This window comes from Oncorhynchus mykiss, chromosome 2 (genome assembly GCF_057628025.1).
Source record: "Oncorhynchus mykiss isolate SJ-2025 chromosome 2, ASM5762802v1, whole genome shotgun sequence".
NCBI lineage: Eukaryota > Metazoa > Chordata > Actinopteri > Salmoniformes > Salmonidae > Oncorhynchus > Oncorhynchus mykiss.
The window spans coordinates 86380349-86393457 of NC_143023.1; positions in this window are offsets into that span (position 1 = coordinate 86380349).

A 13109-nucleotide genomic window follows, 5' to 3' on the forward strand; every position below is an offset into this window, starting at 1 on the left:
GGGGTAGAGTCAGGTACCCCTGCGTTCTCAGTCCAGACAAACTTGACGTGTCTCAAGAGAGTAACCATGATGAGGAAGAGCTCCATGTGAGCGAGTCCTTCTCCAAGACACATTCGTGGCCCTGCAACAACAACAAACTGCATTACCTCTTTACTTCCTATGCTGTCAACAACATCAGTGATGCAACTTGTGTTGCTCTAACCCCCACCTGCAGAGAACGGCATGAAGGCCTCAGGCTTCTCAAACTCTCCCTACTCGTTCAGGAAGTTTAAGGAGTTGAACTCACGGGGGAACTTCCACTGACCCTCTTCGTGCAGCACAGACGTGAGGTTTGTAATGATAAGAGTGCCCTGAAATAAGAGAAGAAGAAAGAAGAAAGTGCAAAGCTGTCATCAAGGCAAAGGGTGGCTACTTTGAAGAATCTCAAATCTCAAATATATTTGGATTTGTTTAACACTTTTTTGTTACCCTTGAATGAGTAGGTGTGTTCAAACTTTTGACTGGTACTGTATTTTCATGATTTTTAGATCAAATAAAATGAACTAGAATCATAGTTTCAGGTGGTCTTCACAGAAAATCAAAGATTCATAATTGCTAAATTACTGAAATGTGTTTTCTTGATTCCAACAATAGTATAGTTTTTGATGCTATTTCTTCTTCCTTGTAAGGCATGGTTGACCATAAGGTTTTGGGGTCGTCCTGCAAAGTCCACACCCTTGGTGAAGTAATGACAATGTTTGGAACAAATAATGTAACTGATTTGAACACTGACGCCATTGATTCTTGACGCTATTTGATGCATAAAAATTGTACCATCTCAAGAGCTATCAAAGGATTCCCCAAACTCAGATGCAGCAGATTCCCAAATATTGGAATGGGTTGTGGACCAGGAGAAAAGCTTTTGGGTCTATTAATCTTCAGGATGAAGAAGAGGCAGATAGATGCCTATGCACAGCAGAACGAACGAGCCAAATCAAGTCAAATTTTATTAGTCACATGCGCCGAATACAACAGGTGTAGTAGACCTTACAGTAAAATGCTTAATTACGAGCCCCTAACCGGCAGTGCAGTTTCAAAAAATATGGATAAGAATAATAGATAAAAGTAACAAGTAATTAAAGATGATGATCTGTTGTTCTGTTCCACCTTGCACACTGCTCTTCATACACACACAGGACATTCACACACGGGTGTACAAATGTTTACACACTGGCTTTTGTGTACTTAAGTCATTGCCATTGCGGGAGGTAGGCCTATGCTTCTCGGTATGATAAACATTTGTGAACAAAAATAAGAAAACAAAACAGGCTGCTGAATTGAAGTTATATGAGACAATATAAGTTTGTATCATTCTTGTTATTCTCTAACTATAAATGTAATACCCATGACTTTAAGTGTGTATGACTGCCATGTATGTACTAATAAAACCTTTTGGTAAAGGCTTTATTAGGTATATGCACTTTAAGACTTGTCATAAGCATGTATGACCACTTTATGTCTTATCATCTCACAATGATCTTGATTAAATAACAGCCATTTTGAGCCAGTTATGAATTATAGGTATAACTTGGTCCTTGGCACGCAACCCTGGCCATTTCCACATTTCCATCTCTATTAGGGCTTCAACACCTATTGGCCTGCACAGAAGAACAATGTCTGTGATGCATTACGACCCTGAAATGCCAGTGAAGTTGGCTTGTGATGCGTCCCCTTATGGATTAGGGGCAGTCCTTTCACACACACTGAAAGATGGGTCAGAGAGGCCAGTTGCATTTGCGTCAGGAACATTGAATGATGCAGAGAAAAACTACTCACAAATCGACAAAGAAGCACTGGCACTAGTGTGGGGCGTCAAGAAATTCCACGCATACCTATATGGCAAGCGTTTCACACTGGTTACAGATCACCAGCCGTTGCTTTCCATTTTCAGTCCAAAGAAAGGCATTCCGGCAATGACAGCAGCCAGGTTACAGCGATATGCCCTGTTCCTTGCCAGTCATATGTATGACATTGAGTTTAAGCCGTCATCCCTCCACACAAATGCAGATGGATTATCCAGACTGCCGTGTACAAGAGAAAGACAAAGGAGGGTGGATGCAGTGGACATGTTCCATACCGCTCAGCTCGAGGCCCTACCGGTCACAAGCACAGTTATCAAACAGGAGACAAGGAAAGATGTGACCTTGTCAAAAGTGTACACCTACACCATGTCAGGATGGCCAGCTACTGGCAGAAAGGAGCTGACTCCGTATTTCCAGCGGAGAAACGAAATTACAACGTACCAAGGATGTTTGATGTGGGGAATGAGAGTCATGATACCCCAGAAATGCCAACATTTAGTCTTGCAGCAACTACATGAAGGTCATGTTGGAATTGTCAAAATGAAGCTGCTCGCAAGGAGCCACTTTTGGTGGCCAGGTCTGGACCAACAGATAGAAAATATGGCAAAGAACTGTAGTGGATGTTTGGAAACCCTTCACATGCCTGCTCCTGTCCCAGTCCACCCATGGGAATGGCCCGCAGAGCCATGGCAGAGAATTAATGTGGACTACGCTGGTCCTTTTGAAAAGCACATGTTTCTGGTTATAGTTGATGCCCATTCCAAATGGCCAGAGGTGTTTTGCACTGACTCCTCCACCTCAGCTCAGACGATAGATTGTCTCAGAACAACGTTTGTACGCTTCGGTTTGCCACTGCAGCTGGTAAGTGACAACGCGCAAGCTTTCGTAAGTGACGAGTTTACAAGATTCATGTCAGTAAATGGAATCAAACACTCAACCTCAGCTCCGTACCACCCTGCCACCAATGGGCTGGCAGAACGCTTTGTGCAAACCCTAAAGCAAGGACTCCGTGCAGCAAAACGAGACGAAGGGACTTTGCAAACAAAACTGGCCAAGTTCCTGGCCTCCTACCGAAACACCCCACATGCCACGACAAATGAAAGCCCAGCCGCACTGATGTTCGGGAGGCCTCTCCGCACACGGCTGGACATCATGAAGCCAAACAGGCGTAATGAAGTGCTGAACAAACAAGCCAAGATGCTCTCCGGTGGCCGGGAGCGCCATCTCCAAACAGGACAGGAAGTGATGGTGCGAGACTACAGAATAGGAGGGAAATGGACAAGAGGGACCGTACACACACAAACGGGACCCAGGTTCAAGTGAGCCCAGACATAATGTTGGGGCGTCACATTAATCAAATGCATTCCAGGGAAAACAGCACAACAATTGAGAGAGAACAGGCACAGAGAGCTCCTGAGAGTGACACACAAGGAACTGTAGAGGACGGTGGGGCAGTAGAGAGACCCCAGGCTGAAAGAAGGGAACGTGTTGATGAAGGTGCTGCTATAGCAGACGCTATAATGGAACAAGCACACACTGAGGATGTTCAGGAGCCTCCAGACAATCTGAGGCGCTACCCAGAACGAAGGCACCGTCCACCAGACAGACTAGACTTATAAACAAACAAACAAAAACAAACTGTTCAAGTTCAAATTAAAAGATGCAAAATAACTACAACAAGTTCTGGGAAATGTTTCAGTTGTGGTTTGGTAAAAGTAACTCTGATTGTATAAGAGAAGGAATGTTATGTTCTGTTAATTACTGATGTCCCCTTTAAGGATGGAGCACCCTTGGTCATGCGCAGTATTGTTCTATGTTATTCTGGTACTAACTAGTTTGAGTAAATGTGAAGCTCCAGTTCAATTGCTTGTATTCCAAGTCTTTCTTATTACATAAATAAGTACTAAGTGTTAAGACACTACAGTCTGGATATTGAAATCATGTAATGTTTTACTTACAGTTGAAGTCGGAAGTTTACATACACCTTAGCCAAATACATTTCAACTCAGTTTCACAATTGCTGACGTTTAATCCTAGTTAAAATTCCCTGTCAGTTAGGATCACCACTTTATTTTAAGAATGTGAAATGTCAGAATAATAGTAGAGAGAAATATATATTTCAGGTTATATTTCTTTTATCACATTCCCAGTGGGTGAGAAGTTTACATACACTCGATTAGTATTTGGTAGCATTGCCTTTAAATTGTTTAACTTGGGTCTGTCACGTATTAACAAGGTGGGTGGAATCAGGCGCAGAGAGCAGGTGCAGTGAGTCGAATGTTTATTCTCCGGAACCAAACACGGTCAACCCAAAATACAGGGTGAAATAATCCAACACAGGATTAAATGTATCCGAGCAAATAACACGATACGTATTCACGAAAACACATGAAACCAAAACAATCCCGCACGAAACAAGGGCGGGACAACCTACTACATATAAGGACGTCAATAAACTAAAATACACACAGGTGAAACTAATAAGACAAAACCAACAGACAAACGAAAAAGGGATCGATGGTGGCTAGTAGGACGGTGACGACGACCGCCGAGCACCGCCCGAACAGGCAGGAGAGCCAACTTCGGCGGAAGTCGTGACAGTACCCCCCCCCTGACGCGCGGCCCCCGCAGCGCGCCGCCACCGTCCTCGAGGACGACCCGGAGGACGAGGTGCTGGGCGATCCGGGTGGAGGCGGTGGAAATCTCTCAGGAGAGAAGGGTCCAAAATGTCCCTCACCGGAACCCAGCATCTCTCCTCCGGACCGTACCCCTCCCAGTCCACGAGGTACTGTAGGCCCCCCACCCGGCGTCTCGAATCCAGAATGCCCCGAACTGTGTACGCCGGGGACCCCTCGATGTCCAGGGGGGGCGGAGGGACCTCAGGCACCTCACCTTCTTGCAGGGGACCAGCCACCACCGGCCTGAGGAGAGACACATGAAACGAGGGGTTAATACGGTAATACCTAGGAAGTTGTAACCTGTAACACACCTCGTTTATTCTCCTCAGGACTTTGAACGGCCCCACACACTGCGGCCCCAGCTTCCGACAGGGCAGGCGGAGGGGCAGGTTCCGGGTCGAGAGCCAGACCCTGTCCCCCGGTGCAAATACGGGGGCCTCACTGCGGTGCTGGTCAGCGCTCCTCTTCTGCCGTTCGCCCGCTAACCGTAGTGAGTCCTGAACGGCTTTCCATGTGTCCTTGGAGCGCTGTACCCATTCCTCCACCGCAGGAGCCTCGGTCTGGCTCTGATGCCATGGGGCCAGGACCGGCTGGTAACCTAACACACACTCAAAAGGAGACAAGTTAGTTGAGGAGTGGCGTAGGGAGTTCTGAGCTAGTTCAGCCCAGGGAACATACCTTGCCCACTCACCATGCCGGTCCCGGCAATAGGACCGCAGAAACCTGCCCACCTCTTGGTTTACGCGCTCCACCTGCCCATTACTCTCGGGGTGAAAACCTGAGGTTAAGCTGACCGAGACCCCCAGTCTCTCCATAAACGCCCTCCATACTCTGGACGTGAATTGGGGACCCCGATCAGAAACGATGTCCTCAGGCACCCCATAGTGCCGGAAGACATGGGTAAACAAGGCCTCAGCAGTCTGCAGGGCCGTAGGGAGACCGGGCAACGGGATGAGACGACAGGACTTAGAAAACCGATCCACAACGACCAGGATCGTAGTACTTCCCTGGGACGGGGGAAGGTCGGTCAGAAAGTCCACCGATAAGTGTGTCCACGGCCGTTGTGGAACGGGGAGGGGTTGTAATTTCCCTCTAGGCAGGTGCCGAGGAGCCTTGCTCTGAGCACACACGGAGCAGGAGGAGACATAAAATCTCACGTCTTTAGCTAGCGTGGGCCACCAGTATCTCACTCTCAGACTCCGCACTGTCCTCTCGATGCCAGGATGACCCGAGGAGGGGAGAGTATGAGCCCACCGAATCAGCTTGTCCCGGACCCCCCTCGGTACGTACTGGGTTCCTACTGGACAGTTGGGGGGGGGCCGGCTCTGACCGTGAGGCCTCCTCTATCTCCGCGTCCACCTCCCATACCACCGGTGCCACGAGACATGACGGTGAAATGATGGGAGTTGGCTCAACGGGCCGCTCCTCGGTATCATAGAGGCGGGACAGCGCGTCGGCCTTGGTGTTTTGGGAGCCGGGCCGGTATGAGAGGGTAAACCGGAACCTGGTAAAAAACATGGCCCATCTAGCCTGACGTGGATTCAGTCTCTTCGCTGCCCGGATATACTCGAGATTACGATGGTCAGTCCAGATGAGAAAGGGGTGTTTAGCCCCCTCAAGCCAATGTCTCCACACCTTCAGAGCCTCGACTACAGCTAACAACTCCCGGTCCCCCACATCATAGTTTCGCTCCGCTGGGCTGAGCTTGCTCGAAAAGAAAGCACAAGGGCGAAGTTTGGGTGGCACGCCCGAGCGTTGGGACAGCACGGCTCCGACCCCAGCCTCGGACGCATCCACCTCCACTATGAACGCTAAAGAGGGGTCCGGATGCGCCAACACGGGCGCATTGGTGAACAGCTCCTTCAAACGAGTGAATGCTCTGCCCGCCTCTGCTGACCAGCGCAAGCGCACCGGTCCTCCCTTCAGCAGCGAGGTGATGGGAGCAGCTACCTGACCAAAACCCCGGATAAACCTCCGGTAGTAATTGGCAAACCCTAAAAACCGCTGCACCTCTTTCACCGTGGTCGGAGTCGGCCAATTACGCACGGCAGTAACGCGGTCATCCTCCATCACCACCCCAGAGGTGGAAATACGATATCCCAGGAAGGAAACGGACTGTTTGAAAAACTCACATTTCTCCGCCTTGCAATACAGGTCATGCTCCAGCAGTCGCCCAAGTACCTTACGCACCAGAGACACATGCGCCGCGCGTGTGGCAGAATAGATCAAGATGTCATCGATGTACACTACCACTCCCTGCCCGAGCAGGTCTCGGAGAATCTCGTCTACGAAGGATTGGAAGACGGCTGGAGCATTCTTCAACCCGTGGCATGACGCGGTACTCATAATGACCAGATGTAGTACTAAATGCAGTTTTCCACTCATCTCCTCCCCGGATACGCACCAGATTATACGCGCTCCTCAGGTCCAGTTTTGTGAAGAAGCGCGCCCCGTGAAATGATTCCACCGCCGTAGCGATGAGAGGTAGTGGGTAACTAAACCCCACTGTGATGGAATTTAGACCTCTATAATCAATGCACGGACGCAGACCTCCATCCTTCTTCTTCACAAAAAAGAAGCTCGAGGAGACGGGTGATGCGGAGGGCCGAATGTACCCCTGTCTCAGCGATTCAGCAACGTATGTTTCCATCGCTACCGTCTCCTCCTGGGACAATGGATACACGTGACTCCTAGGAAGTGCAGCGTTCTCCAGAAGGTTTATCACGCAGTCCTCTCGACGATGAGGTGGTAATTGGGTCGCCTTCCTTTTACTGAAGGCGATAGCCAAATCGGCATATTCAGAGGGAATGCGCACGGTGGAAACTTGGTCTGGACTCTCCACCGTAGTCGCACCAATGGCAACTCCTCTACACCTACCTGAACACTCCTCTGACCACCCCTTAAGAGCCCCCTGTCGCCAGGAAATCACCGGGTTGTGTTGAGCTAACCAGGGAACCCCCAACACCACCGGAAACGCAGGTGAATCTATAAGGAACAGACTAATCTGCTCCCTATGATCCCCCTGCGTTACCATGTCCAGTGGCACCGTAGCCTCCCTAATCACTCCTGACCCTAATGGTCGGCTATCTAAGGAGTGCACGGGGAAAGGTTGGTCTACCGACACCAGGGGAATCCCTAGCCTTAACGCAAGCCCACGATCCATGAAATTCCCAGCTGCGCCTGAATCGACTAGCGCCTTATGCTGTAGAGAGGGAAAAAACCCAGGGAAAGAAGTCAAAACATACACATGACCGACAGGAGGCTCTGGGTGAGTCTGGTGCTTACTCACCTGGGGTGATCGAGCAGTGCTCCGCCTGCCCTCCCGACTCCCAGACGAGTTCCTCCAGCACCGGTCTGACGTGTGCCCTCGTCGACCACAACTGGTGCAGGAGGACACTCCTCCTCCGGTCTCCCTCGAAGCTGCCCCTCCTAATTCCATAGGGATAGGGGCAGGAGGGCTGGGAAGTGGAAACGACAGGGCCTGATCCGAACGCCCGCGGGCAGCCAGCAGATTGTCGAGACGGATAGCCAAGTCAATGAGCTCATCCAGTGTGCAGGTGGTGTCCCGACATGCCAGCTCCCTGCGGACGTCCTCCCTGAGACTGCATCTGAAATGGTCGACCAAGGCCCTGTCGTTCCATCCTGCTCCTGCGGCCAAGGTCCTGAACTCCAGAGCAAAGTCCTGTGCGCTCCTCGTCTCCTGCCGCAGGTGGAACAGCCGTTCACCCGCCGCCCGACCCTCTGGTGGATGGTCAAAAACAGCTCGGAATCGGCGGGTGAACTCTGGGTAATTATCCCTTGCCGAGTCCGGACCATTCCATACTGCGTTGGCCCACTCGAGGGCTCGCCCAGTCAAGCAGGAGACGAGGGCGCTCACGCTCTCCTCTCCAGAGGGAGCAGGACGCACGGTAGCCAGGTATAGCTCCAGTTGAAGGAGGAAACCCTGGCACCCAGCCGCCGTTCCGTCATACTCCCGTGGGAGTGTCAACCGCAGAGCCCCGGAGCCAGATGTGGTCGCAGGAACAGGAGGTGCTGGAGAAGGGGGTGCTAGCGATGATGTGGGAAGACCACTCCTCTCCCATCGATCCATCCTCTCCATCATTTGGTCCATGGCAGAACCAATCCGATGGAGCACGCTGGTGTGGTGGAGGACTCTCTCTTCCATCGATGGGAGAGGAGACGCGGCTGCTCCTGCTGATTCCATTGGTGGTGCGGGATTCTGTCACGTATTAACAAGGTGGGTGGAATCAGGCGCAGAGAGCAGGTGCAGTGAGTCGAATGTTTATTCTCCGGAACCAAACACGGTCAACCCAAAATACAGGGTGAAATAATCCAACACAGGATTAAATGTATCCGAGCAAATAACACGATACGTATTCACGAAAACACATGAAACCAAAACAATCCCGCACGAAACAAGGGCGGGACAACCTACTACATATAAGGACGTCAATAAACTAAAATACACACAGGTGAAACTAATAAGACAAAACCAACAGACAAACGAAAAAGGGATCGATGGTGGCTAGTAGGACGGTGACGACGACCGCCGAGCACCGCCCGAACAGGCAGGAGAGCCAACTTCGGCGGAAGTCGTGACAGTGTCAAACGTTTCGGGCAGCCTTCCACAAGCTTCCCACAATAAGTTGGGTGAATTTTGGTCCATTCCTCCTGACAGAGCTGGTGTAACTGCTGGAGTCAGGTTTGTAGGCCTCCTTGCTCGCACACACTTTTTCAGTTCTGCCCACAAATGTTCTACAGGATTGAGGTCAGGGCTTTGTGATACCTTGACCTTGTTGTCATTAAGCCATTTTGCAACAACTTTGGAAGTATGCTTGGGGTCATTGTCCATTTGGAAGACCCATTTGCGACCAAGCTTTAACTTCCTGACTGATGTCTTGAGATGTTGCTTCAATATATCCACAGAATTTTCCTACCTCATGATGCCATTGATTTTGTGAAGTGCACCAGTCCCTCCTGTAGCAAAGCACCCCCACAACATGATGCTGCCACCCCCGTGCTTCATGGTTGGGATGGTGTTCTTTGGCTTGCAAGCCTCTCCGTTTTTCCTCCAAACATAACGATGATCATTATGGCCAAACAGGTCTATTTTTTGTATCATCAGACCACAAGACTTTCTCCAAAAAGTATGATCTTTGTCCCCATGTGCAGTTGCAAACCGTAGTCTGGCTTTTTTATGGCGGTTTTGGAGCAGTGGCTTCTTCCTTGCTGAGCGGCCTTTCAGGTTATGTCGATATAGGACTCGTTTTACAGTGGATATAGATAATTTTGTACCTGTTTCCTCCAGCATCTTTACAGGGTCCTTTGCTGTTGTTTTGGGATTGATTTGCACTTTTCGCACCAAAGTACGTTCATCTTTAGGAGACCGAACGAGTCTCCTTCCAGCGAGGTATGACGGCTGCATGGTTCCATGGTGTTTATACTTGTGTACTATTGTTTGTACAGATGAACGTGGTACCTTCAGGCGTTTGGAAATTGCTCCCAAGGATGAACCAGACCAGAGGTCTACAATTTTTTTCTGAGGTCTGGCTTATTTCTTTTGATTTTCCCATGATGTCAAGCAAAGTTTGAAGGTACGCCTTGAAATATATCCACAGGTACACCTCCAATTGACTCAAATGATGTCAATTAGCCCATCAGATGCTTCTAAATCCATGACATTATTTTCTGGAATTTTCCAAGCAAGCTGTTTAAAGGCACAGTCAACTTAGTGTATGTAAACTTCTGACCCACTGGAATTGTGATACAGTGAATTATAAGTGAAATAATCTGTCTGTAAACAATTGTTGGAAAAATTACTTGTGTCATGCAGAAAGTAGATGTCCTAACTGACTTACCAAAACAAGACATTTGTGGTGTGGTTGAAAAACAAGTTTTAATGACTCCAATCTATGTGTATGTAAACTTCCGACTTCAACTGTACTTTCAACAGTCTCATCATTATGTCAATATTTACAGGTCTGATAAAAGCCTATCAGGCTTATTGGAAGTTATGTTGTCCTATTATTAACTGACCATGAACTGTGTGGATGGAATGTGTGTCATGACTCCTACCGAAGGTGGCGCCCCTTCCTGTTCGGGTGGCACTCGGTCGTTGTCACCGGCCTACTAGCTGCCACTGATCCCTTTTCCCCCTTTTCTGTTTATTGGTTGCACCTGTGTTTAGTTTAGGTTAATTGGTTGGGCTTTATTTACCAGCCGGCCCGTCTGCTGTTTGGGTTGGCGTCTGTTCACCGTTGTGGTGCATTAAAAAGTAGCGTTACCCTGAACTCTCTGCTTCCTGCGCCTGACTTCTTCCCCACTTCACCCCGGGCGTTACAGAATCCCGCACCCTTAAAAAATGGAGTCAGCAGGAGCAGCTGCCAACCCCCTCCCATCGATGGAGGAACGTGTCCTCCACCATACCACCGTCCTCCATCGGATAGGATCAGCGATGGACCAGATGATGGAGAGAATGGACCGATGGGAGACGAGTGGTCTCCTCTCTCCACCTTCGGTTCCTCCAGCTCTGGATCCCCCTTCTCCTCCCTCCCCGTCCGGCTCCGGCGCTCTCCGTCTTGCGCTCCCAAGGGACTATGATGGAGCGGCGGCGGGGTGTCAGGGGTTCTTGCTCCAACTGGAACTGTACCTGGCGACCGTGAGGCCCACTCCCTCGGGAGCGGAGAGGGTGAGTGTCCTCGTCTCCTGCCTGATGGGTCGTGCTCTGGAGTGAGCAAACGCGGTCTGGAATGGCCCAGACTCGGCGAAGGAGCACTACGCTTTCGTGCCGTGTTTGATCACCCTCAAGGGCCGAGCGGCGGGTGAGCGACTGTTCCACCTTAGGCAGGAGAAGAGGAGAGCACAGGATTACGCATTGGTGTTCCGGACCTTGGCCACTGGGGCTGGGTGGAACGACAGGGCCCTGATAGACCACTACCGGTGTAGTCTCCGGGAGGACATCCGCAGGGAGCTAGCGTGTCGGGACACCGCTCTATCCGTTGATGAACTCATCGACATGTCTATCCGGCTGGACAATCTGCTGGCTGCCCGCGGGTGTTCGGAGAGGGTCCTGTTCGTTCCACCACCCAGCGCTCCTGCTCCCATTCCTATGAAGTTAGGGGGGGCCGTGCCGAGGGGTACCGGATGAGGAGGCTCCCCCTGCACCAGCTGTGGTCGGAGAGGCCGATCAGTGCTGGGGGGGCCCATCTGGGAGTCGAGAGGGCAGGCGGAACGTTTCTCGGTCACCCCAGGTGAGTCGGCACCAAACTCACCCAGAACCCTCTGTTGGTCACATGTTTGTCTTGATTTTGTTTCTTGATTTTTCCACCTCTTCCCAGCATAAGGCGCTAGTCGATTCAGGTGCAGCTGGGAATTTTATGGATCGTGGACTCGCCATCAAACTGGGTGTTCCGCTCGTGCCGATTAATTCTCCCTTCCCTGTGCACTCCCTAGATAGCCGGTCATTAGGGTCAGGGTTGGTCAGGAAGGCCACGGTTCCACTGGACATAGTGACGCAGGGGAATCATAAGGAGCGGATTAGTCTCTTCATTATCGATTCGCCTGCGTTTCCAGTGGTGCTGGCTGGCTAGTCACAATCCTAAGATTTCGTGGAGACAGGGGGTTCTCCAGGGGGTTCTCCAGGGGTGGTCAGAGGAGTGTTCTGGAAGGTGTCTGGGAGTTTCCATCGGTGCCACGTCGTTGGAGAGTCCAGACCAGGGTTCCACGGTGCGCATCCCCCCTGAATATGCCGATTTGGCATTCGCTTTCAGTAAGAAGAGAGCGACTAAATTACCACATCATCGACAGGAGGATTGTGCGATAAATCTCCAGGTAAACGCTGCGCTTCCCAAGAGTCACACGTACCCATTGTCCCAGGAGGAGACGTTGGCTATGCAGACATATGTCACGGAATTTCTGGGGCAGGGGTACATTTGGCCCTCCATCTCACCCGTCTCCTCGAGTTTCTTTTTTGTGAAGAAAAAGGAGGGAGGTTTGCGTCCGTGTATTGATTATAGAGGTCTAAATGCCATCACAGTGGGGTTTAGTTACCCACTACCTCTCATCGCTACGGCGGTGGAATAATTTCACGGAGCACAGTTTTTCACAAAACTGGACCTCAGGAGCGTGTATAGTCTGGTGCATATTCGGGATGGAGACGAGTGGAAAACCGCATTTAGTACCACATCGGGCCAATATGAGTACCTCGTCATGCAGTATGGGTTAAAGAATGCTCCAACCGTCTTTCAATCCTTTGTAGACGAGATTCTCAGTCACCTTCACGGGCAGGGCATGGTTGTCTATATCAATGATATTCTGATCTATTCCGCCACCTGCGCCGCGCATGTGTCTCTGGTACCCAAGGTGCTTGGTAGACTGCTGGAGCATGACCTATACGTCAAGGCTGAGAAGTGTGTGTTCTCCAAACGAGCCGTCTCCTTCCTGAGTTATCGTATTTCCACATCAGGGTGGTGATGGAGTGTGACCTCATTAAGGCCGTGCGTAATTGGCCGACTCCTACCACGGTGAAGGAGGTGCAGTGGTTTTTGGAGTTTGCCAATTACTACCGGAGGTTTATCCGGGGTTTTGGCCA